Source organism: Mus caroli, unplaced genomic scaffold (genome assembly GCF_978045245.1).
Source record: "Mus caroli unplaced genomic scaffold, Mus_caroli_1 scaffold_18, whole genome shotgun sequence".
NCBI lineage: Eukaryota > Metazoa > Chordata > Mammalia > Rodentia > Muridae > Mus > Mus caroli.
Window position 1 is genome coordinate 15839774 of NW_028227273.1, and position 8838 is coordinate 15848611.

The 8838-nt window shown below is 42.5% G+C and overlaps 1 pseudogene; it reads right to left on the bottom strand.

Moving 5' to 3' along the window:
• Positions 1–5177: 5177 nt before the first annotated feature.
• Positions 5178–7800, bottom strand: LOC147000360 (glyceraldehyde-3-phosphate dehydrogenase pseudogene; annotated as a pseudogene).
• Between the last annotated feature and the right edge of the window lie 1038 nt (positions 7801–8838).

Here is an 8838-nt window from a genome sequence, read left to right on the forward strand (position 1 = left end):
CTCCACCCCTGGATTGACTGTGTCTGCCTCCCAGTCGCCTCCTGTGGCCTCCCGCTGTGCAGCGCAAACACAAACCAGCAGTCCTCTCCCAGAAGCCTGGAAGCCAGGGACTGAGCTTCCCTGGGTGACAGGAGCTTTGGAATCCAAGGGACAAAGAAAACCACTTCCTTATTTTAGAAAGGATGGAAGGAAAAAAAGAGAGGGAGGGAGGGAGGGAGGGAGGGAGGGAGGGAGGGAGGGAGGGAGGGAGGAAGGGAGGAAGGAAGGAAGGAAGGAAGGAAGGAAGGAAGGAAGGAAGGACAGACAAGAAAAAGCCTTCCTGTAGTCCATAGATAGGAAAAGAGTTTACCAGGCCCTGGGGGCTATAAGTGGTTTTCTGCACCTATTCACGATGACACTCAGACAAAATCAATATTTGTGCAATGTTCTGTACAAGGCACCGTCCCAGGTTCTAGGTGGTCTGAGACCTGGAGGAAGGGGGCGCTGGACTGGAAGCTTCTGGGAAAAGTGTTCGCTCTAGAACAGTGGTTCTCAGCCTCCCTAACGCTGAGACCCTTTAATACAATTCCTCATGTTGTGGTGATCCTCAACCATACAATTATTTCCGTTGCTACTTCATAATTGCAGTTTTTGCTACTGCTATGAATCGTAATGTGACTAACTGATATGCAGGCTATCTGATCTGTGACCCCTGTGAGAGGGATTTTAGATCCGCAGGTTGAGAACCATCGCTCTAGAAGCTACCATTTTTATCTTGTGTCCCTTTTCCGGAAAATAATTATCTTTCCTTTAAGAGACAGCCCACTGTATGCCCAAACTGACAAGTAAGGTTGAAATAATTACTGATATATGTGAGATTTAAAATATTACAGTTGTCCCAAAGGTAATTATTTCTTATGGCTGTCTCTAAAAGGAAAAGCCCAAGTAAACTTTTAGGGAGTCCTCTTCTTCCACCAGCCTTTGCACTGGGCAGTCAACCAACCACAAATCAAAAGCAACGGGGATTTGTATCAGTGCTGTACACAAACACCTACACCCACACACCATATTCTTTAAAGAATGTAATACTTATTGCATGTCATCAAACATTATAAGCAAATTAGGAATGATTTAAAGTCTATATGGGAAGATGTTCATTTTATATGTAAATGTTATGGCATTTCTATATAAGGGATACAGTGCATATCTTTGGATTATGATATGGAGAGGGTAATACTAGAAACCATCTCCTGCAGGCAACCCTGGGGGCTAGGTTTTTTGGTTTTTGGAGTTTTTGTGGGTTTGTTTGGGGTTTTTTTGCATCATAAATCATTATTATCTAGATAATCCCATCTTAAAAATAAAAACAAGCAAATAAGCTGACTAGATATGGGTCTGAGGTAAAGCACATGTGTATAGTCCTCAGGACTGCAGGAGAAGTGTGTGTGTGTGTGTTGGGGGTCGGGGGGGGGGACAACCAGAGCTGGGAGGGTAGTTCAGTGGTAGGGTACTTTAAACCTCGGTCTCAATTCTCAGCACTGCAGAAAAGAAAAACAGGGGGAAGGGTATATTTAGTTCATAGGTTTCTGGCCTAAATTGTGAAAGTGGTTTCTTCTTCCACAGTGAAGATAAGAGTTTCTTCTGCCCCAGGTCAGCTCCCAGCTACACGGAATTCCTAGAGAAATCAGAACAAAGACACATAGAATTCTTTCCTAAAGACCAAAGTTAAGGGTTTTGAAATCTTTCAGAAGCACAAACACACGTGCACAGAGAGAGAGAGAGAGAGAGAGAGAGACAGACAGACAGACAGACAGACGGACAGACGGACACACAGACACACACACACACCCCTTCCTAGGCTTGGCTACTGGGTGTTTTAATAAAAACTGGAAACACACACACTGTCCTGCCCCCATCTGGAGCTGCAAGGGAAAACAGAATGAAAGTATCTCTTTGCTATAACTATTCAGGTCTGGGGTTTGAGTGGCAGTTTAAATATCTGGGCCTAACTAATGTTAAGAGGGTTTTTTTTGGGGGGGGGCATTCATGGACAGTTATTACAATCTTACACTTTAGGTCTTGTTGTTGTTGTAGTATTAAGAACAAACTACTATCAACAGTTCCCAGTATACTTCCTCTCTGTAACTAAGCCAACCTTGAGACAGTGGGTTTCCTGAGTGGTTAAAAAATGAAGAAGCTGTCTTGTTTACCTTGTTGCCTTTTATGTTTTCACAATACAACAAGAGAAAGAGAGAGAGAGAGAGAAGTATCAAGCCTATATAAAAGAAAATATTTACTACAACAGCATACTAAGTAAAAGCCATGCAAAATAAAACTGGAATTACTTGAGCTAAAATGTTTATACATCACTTGACAATGGTTTCTTTCCTGAGTTCTCTGAGCTGGGTTATATTTTTCAGTAAAGTGTTCTTGCAGTTTGACAGCCACAGTGTACTGGCTAGTTTTGTGTCAACTTGACACAGCTGGAGTTATCACAGAGAAAGGAGCTTCAGTTGAGGAAATGCCTCCATGAGATCCAACTGCAAGGCATTTTCTCAATTAGTGATCAAGGGGGAAAGGCCCCTTGTAGGTGGTGCCATCTCTGGGCTGGTAGTCTTGGATTCTATAAGAGAGCAGGCTGAGCAAGCCAGGGGAAGCAAGCCAGTAAAGAACATCCCTCCATGGCCTCTGCATCAGCTCCTGCTTTCTGACCTGCTTGAGTTCCAGTCCTGACTTCCTTTGGTGATGAACAGCAGTATGGAAGTGTAAGACAAATAAACCCTTTCCTCCCCAACTTGCTTCTTGGTCATGATGTTTGTGCAGGAATAGAAACCCTGACTAAGACAAATTGGTACCAGCAGAGTGGGGTATTCCTGTGACAACCTGACCATGTTTTGGGGAGGACTGTGGAAGGACTTTGGAACTTTGGGCTTGAATATCCATTCATTGTTAAGAGCTCTGTTAGATGTTTTGTAGGAGCTTGGAAGATAATGTTGAGAACAGTGCAGAAGATGGAGGCCTGGCTTGTGAAATTTCAGAGGGAAAATTAAAGACTCTTTTCAGGGCCATTGCTGTTTTGATTGTGAAGATTCTGTAGTTCTGGTTAGCTGGGGCTGAAGAATCAGCTGTGATTAACAAGATACAAGAACTACTAAAGCAAAAACTTTGCATTACTGGGACTATTGATGCTAGTTAGCTGGAGCTAAGAAATTAGCAGTGATTAAGAAGAGACCAGCATCGTTGAGGTGACATCTTCTGGGAAGTGTTTTCTGAAAGCACAAAGAGGCTGTGTTCCAGAGATAGGCAAGGTTGTACTCCTGCTGCTGTGGGACTTGGTAATATGTAAGGGTCACCCAGGTGGTACTGGTTTTGAAGGCATGAAGGGGTCATGCAGAGCAGCTGAGGCTTGGCACTGTGAGAGGGCATGAAAGGCCATTGGTGAAGGTGCAGCCTCAGTTGCAATTGAAGGCCCAGGACTGAAGGGGTCACGCAGTGTTTTGGAGATGCCAGTACCATGAGATGACCACCAAGAGCAGCAGCAGCAGTGGAGTACAAGCATCTGGAGCCTAGAGGACGACGCTTGTGCTACAAAGGGCATAGCTGGAGAAGTGACCCAAGCCCTTGGAGGAGCCCAGAAGATCGTGAGTTGGATCCCAGACATTGGACGGTTGGAGACTGATTTTTGCTTTTGATTGTGACTGTGCGCTGATATTTTCCCTCTTGAAGGAAGAAACTGTTTTAGTGGAACCCACAGTTAAGAGACTTTTAATTGTAAAAAGACTTTGAATTTTAAAAGAGATGGATATTTTAAAGAGATTGAAATTTTAAGAATATGTAAAGACTGTGGGACTTTTAAAGTTATTTAGATCTTGGGAATGAATAAGAATGTAAGGGTTATTGGACTTGCAAACTTTATATGCCCCAATATAGGGGAATGCCAGGGCCAAAAGAATGGGAATGGGTGGGTAGGGAAGTGGGGGGGGGGGCGCTATGGGGGACTTTTGGGATAGCGTTGGAAATGTAACTGAGGAAAATATGTAATAAAAATATTAAAAATTAAAAAAAAAGAATGTAAGGGTTGAGGCTTAATAGTGATGCATTTGTGTGTCAAGTTGACAAGGGGTCAATTGTACTGGCTAGTTTTGTGTCAACTTGACACAGCTGGAGTTATCACAGAGAAAGGAGCTTCAGTTGAGGAAATGCTTCCATGAGATCCAACTGTAAGGCATTTTCTCAATTAGTGATCAAGGGGGAAAGGCCCCTTGTAGGTGGTGCCATCTCTGGGCTGGTAGTCTTGGATTCTATAAGAGAGCAGGCTGAGCAAGCCAGGGGAAGCAAGCCAGTAAAGAACATCCCTCCATGGCCTCTGCATCAGCTCCTGCTTTCTGACCTGCTTGAGTTCCAGTCCTGACTTCCTTTGGTGATGAACAGCAGTATGGAAGTGTAAGCCAAATAAACCCTTTCCTCCCCAACTTGCTTCTTGGTCATGATGTTTGTACAGGAATAGAAAGCCTGACTAAGACACACAGGAAGCAGACTCTGAAGCTGTTGAGAAAGTAGGATGTGTTTAGGGGTACCCTTGAGACAAACCCACATGGGAGGAACAGGAGAGGGCAGAGGGGGACCCTGGCACATTAGGGAGCCATGGAACTGAAATAGAAGTCATGGTTGCCAAGGGTCAAATGGCTTGGGCTTTATCCACCCATCTCAATGGAGGATTCTGCAAGAGACTCTGCAGTCAAGAAAGCTGCAGCCAGCAGCACTCCCACAGCTAGAGCAGACCTTCCCTAAAGGGAGATCTAAGCAGCATATCTCTATACACCCAAAGGTGTTCAAGTGCACTTGAAGCAAATATCGAAACTTATAAGCATTAAATATTTTATGTACTGACTGATTTTGATCAATTGAGTTTTTACACAGGTAAAAACTTTTCTTACTATTTCCCATGACTCTACAAATCCCTACCTTCCACATTCACATCTCTTGATTCCTTTGGAGGTTGGAATGGAGTGAACTTTACTGATGGTACTCAAGACAATAGAGCTCCCTAGCCCCCTCCCCTTCTCCTGGGGGTCTAGGACAGAAGCTATAAAGAAAGAGTGCTCTGTGTTGGGAGTGGAGTTGTGACAGGAGTTCCTCAGCAATCAAGGCCCTCTCTCTTCTTCTTGTTCTTACTGGGGTGGGTGGTCTGAGACTTCTTACTCTTTGGAAGTTGTGTGGACCATGAGGTCCAACCCCCTGTTGCTATAACTATATTTGTTGCCATATCAGGAAATTGGCTTTACAACATTGTCATTGAGAGCAATGCCAGCCCCAGCATCAAAGGTGGAAGAGTTTATATTACTGTTGAAAACACAAGAGATAACCTGTCCTCAACATAGCCCAGGATACCCTTTAGGGGACCCTCCAATGCCTGTTTCATTCTTGACAGCTGTCACCAGATGGTGTGTCATATCCATGATGGATACACTGAGGATAGAAACATGGAAGGCCATGCTGAGTTCCCTGTTCAGTTCTGGGATGGCCGTGCCCATAGGTTGTCAGTGTCTGTGGATACAGGAATGATCTTCTGGGAAGATCCAGAGCCATTGTCCCATAGCTTCCCAGAGGGGTCATCCCAAATATTCTGGGTGGCAGTGGTGATGTGGACTGTGGCCATGTATTCCTCCATGATGTCAAAGTTGTAATGGATAATCATGGTGGGTAGGTGGGGGCGCTAGGTCGTTGGTGGGGCAGAAGCGATACTGATAATCTTGGCTACATTATCACACTTCTTGTGGTTGGCTCTTGTCACATGGGGGCATCAGCAGAAGGGATGGAGATGAATATGCTTTGGCCCCACCCTTCAAGTGAGCCCTAATCTTCTCCATGGTGGTAAAGACACCAGGAGACTCCACAACATCCACAGCACAAGCATCACCCCACTTGATGTTGGTAGGATCTCACTCCTAGAAGATAATGGTGGCCTTGCTCTTGATAACACGCTTCCTCTTCTCGGTCTTTACTGTGCTTTTGAACTTGCCATTGGTAGAGCCATACCAGAACATGTAGAGTGTGTGGTTGAGGTCAATGAAACGGTTGTTGATGGCAACTACCTCTACTTTGCAAGAACTGAAGGCAGTCCTGGTGACCAGGCCCCAATACGGCCCAATCTGTTCACACCAATCTTTCCTATTTTGTTGCAGGGATGAGTCTGCTACAGCACAAGAAAATGTGCTGTCTCTGGGACAGGGATGGGAGAAGTAGAGAGCCTTTCTTGATTCTTACACACCAAATGTTTTTTTCTTTCACTGTCCTTCACTCATTCTTCCATTCCTATTTCATTCTAGAAACTTCTGAAAATCCTTAATCTTTGTACTGTTTTTTTTTCTCTCTCTCTATTGTAATTTTTCCTATTTTCAAACTCTTCCTATGGAAAATTACTAGCAAGCTTTATGTTTTAAACATTGAAGAGGCTGTACATAATGAGACCTTTCCTCAAAAGCAGAAATAAAAATAATGTAAGAAATACACAAATATTTAAATACATATAAAATAAAAAGAAATCCTGTAGTCATATCTTTTACTGCAGTGCACAGACTAAAAAACATAAGGGGACGAAAAATGAAAATTAAAACAGCTGGTATTACTTAAGAATCCAGCAGTAGGGAGTAAAGAGACAACTCAATGGCTAAGAGAATCTGCTCTACAACCATGAGGACTATAGATCCCAGCAACCACATAACAAGCAGGGTATTTCCCCAAGTGTTTTAATCCTACTTCAGGCTAAACGGAGTCAAGGGGACTATTAGGGCTTGTTCAAAGAGAGACACTTCCTCAACTGAATAGTAGAGTCATAGAAGAAGCTATCACATACTCTCTTCCACATACAAACAAGTACACACACACACATTTAAATAAATAAGTAAATATAAATCTTCTTTAAAAATTGTATTGATGATACAATAGGAAATGCCTTTTTTTTTTTTTTTTTTTTTTTTTTTTTGGTTTTTCGAGACAGAGTTTCTCTGTGTAGCCTTGGCTGTCCTGGAACTCACTCTGTAGACCAGGCTGGCCTTGAACTCAGAAATCCACCTGCCTCTGCCTCCCAAGTGCTGGGATTAAAGGCATGCGCCACCACACCCGGCTCAGGAAGTACCATTTTTATTAAATCTCAATTTCTAAGTGCATATCTTTTAAGCAACAGCTATAATGATGATACATTAAACTATACATTTTTAAACATGAACTCTGACCAGCTTTAACATACATATACACCTGAGTTCATAGCCAGAAAACCAAAATCTTTTCTCTCTCCAAAATACCCCTTTCCTTGGTAATCTATCCCTGCATTTCTTGATCCCAGACAACCGCCTGTCAGCCACTCTGTCTTCCAGAGTCAATGCGCACTGCAGATGCGACTTTGCATTACAAGCTGGCGGGTATGAGAATTTCAGCTTCTCCACGTTCCCACCGACGCTCCCTGTGGCCAGCCTCTAATTGTAACCATAAGGAGATAACTGCTGTGACTGGATTCTCTCTGTTCTGCTTCTGCTTCATTTTCTGTTCCATTCACTTCTGCCCTGATCTTTATTACTTCCTTTCTTCTTGTTTTGGTTTGACTTTGATATTCCTCGCTTTTTATTTATGTTCTGGACAGCGTAAGTTTAAATCAGTAACTTACAACATTTCAATTTTCTAGCAAGAGGCCTTTGGTTATTATAATTCGCCCTTAAATGCTACTTAATTATGTTCCACATGTGTCACTCTGGTGACTTTTTCTTTTCATCCAGATCACTTACTTCACGGTTTACCTCCGATGTATTTCTTTACACGATGCATGTATGCGTATTTGCCACGTGCATGCAGGTGTCCATGAAGGCCAGAGAGGATGTCAGATCTCCTGAAGCTAGCGCGTTGGTGAGTTGTCCTGTATTGGTGCTGGCAACCAAACTCTGGTCCTCTGGCCAAACCACTGGCTGCCTCAAACCACTAAGCCACCTCTCTCCAACCTCCTACCCATGCATTGTTTAAATAGTATTATTTAGATTTCAAACAGTTAAAGATTCTCCTTACTGATTTCACATTTAATTCCATCCTATTCAGAGAGTATATAAATTAAGGCTTTTTGGTTTCAGTTTTGAGGACTGTTTCACAACAATTAAAGCTGTCTTTGTAAATGTTCCTTGTGTGGGTAAAAAGAATGGTGTGTTATAAGGAAGAGTGTTCTATTAGTGCAATTTAGGTCAAGGTGGCTGATGTGTTGCCAAAATCTGCACAATAACTGGACCTCTGCCTGCTTGTTCCACCAATTACTCAAAAAAAAAAAAAAAATGGCACTGGAATGTCTAATTACAGTTGTGAATTTTCTTTTTCCCTTGCAGCTCTATAAATTGTTATATTATTTATTTCTAAGCTTTTCTGGTGAGCATATAATATTCAAATACAAGTATAATATCCTTTTAAAAATTATTCCTTTTCATTGTTAAATGACTCCATGATTGGTAATATTTTTTGCTCTGGAACCTATTTTCTACAAATAGTAATATAATTCTTTGAAGTTTCTTTTGATGAGTATTAATATGGTGTATGTTTTCATCTTTATACTTCCTTTTAAGAACAAATGGTGTAGAAGCGTAATTTCTAAAAAAAAAAAATTATTCTATGGGCTGGAGAAATGGTTTAGCAATTAAGAGCACTGGATACTGTTCTAGGGGGACACAGCTTTGATTCCCAGCACCCACAGAGCAGCTCACAACCATCTGTGACGCCAGTTCCAGAGGATCTGATCCCTTCCTATGGCCTCTGTAAGCACCCAGCATGAATGTAGTGCATCGACATACACGCAGGCAAAAATATACCTGCACATTGAGTAAAATA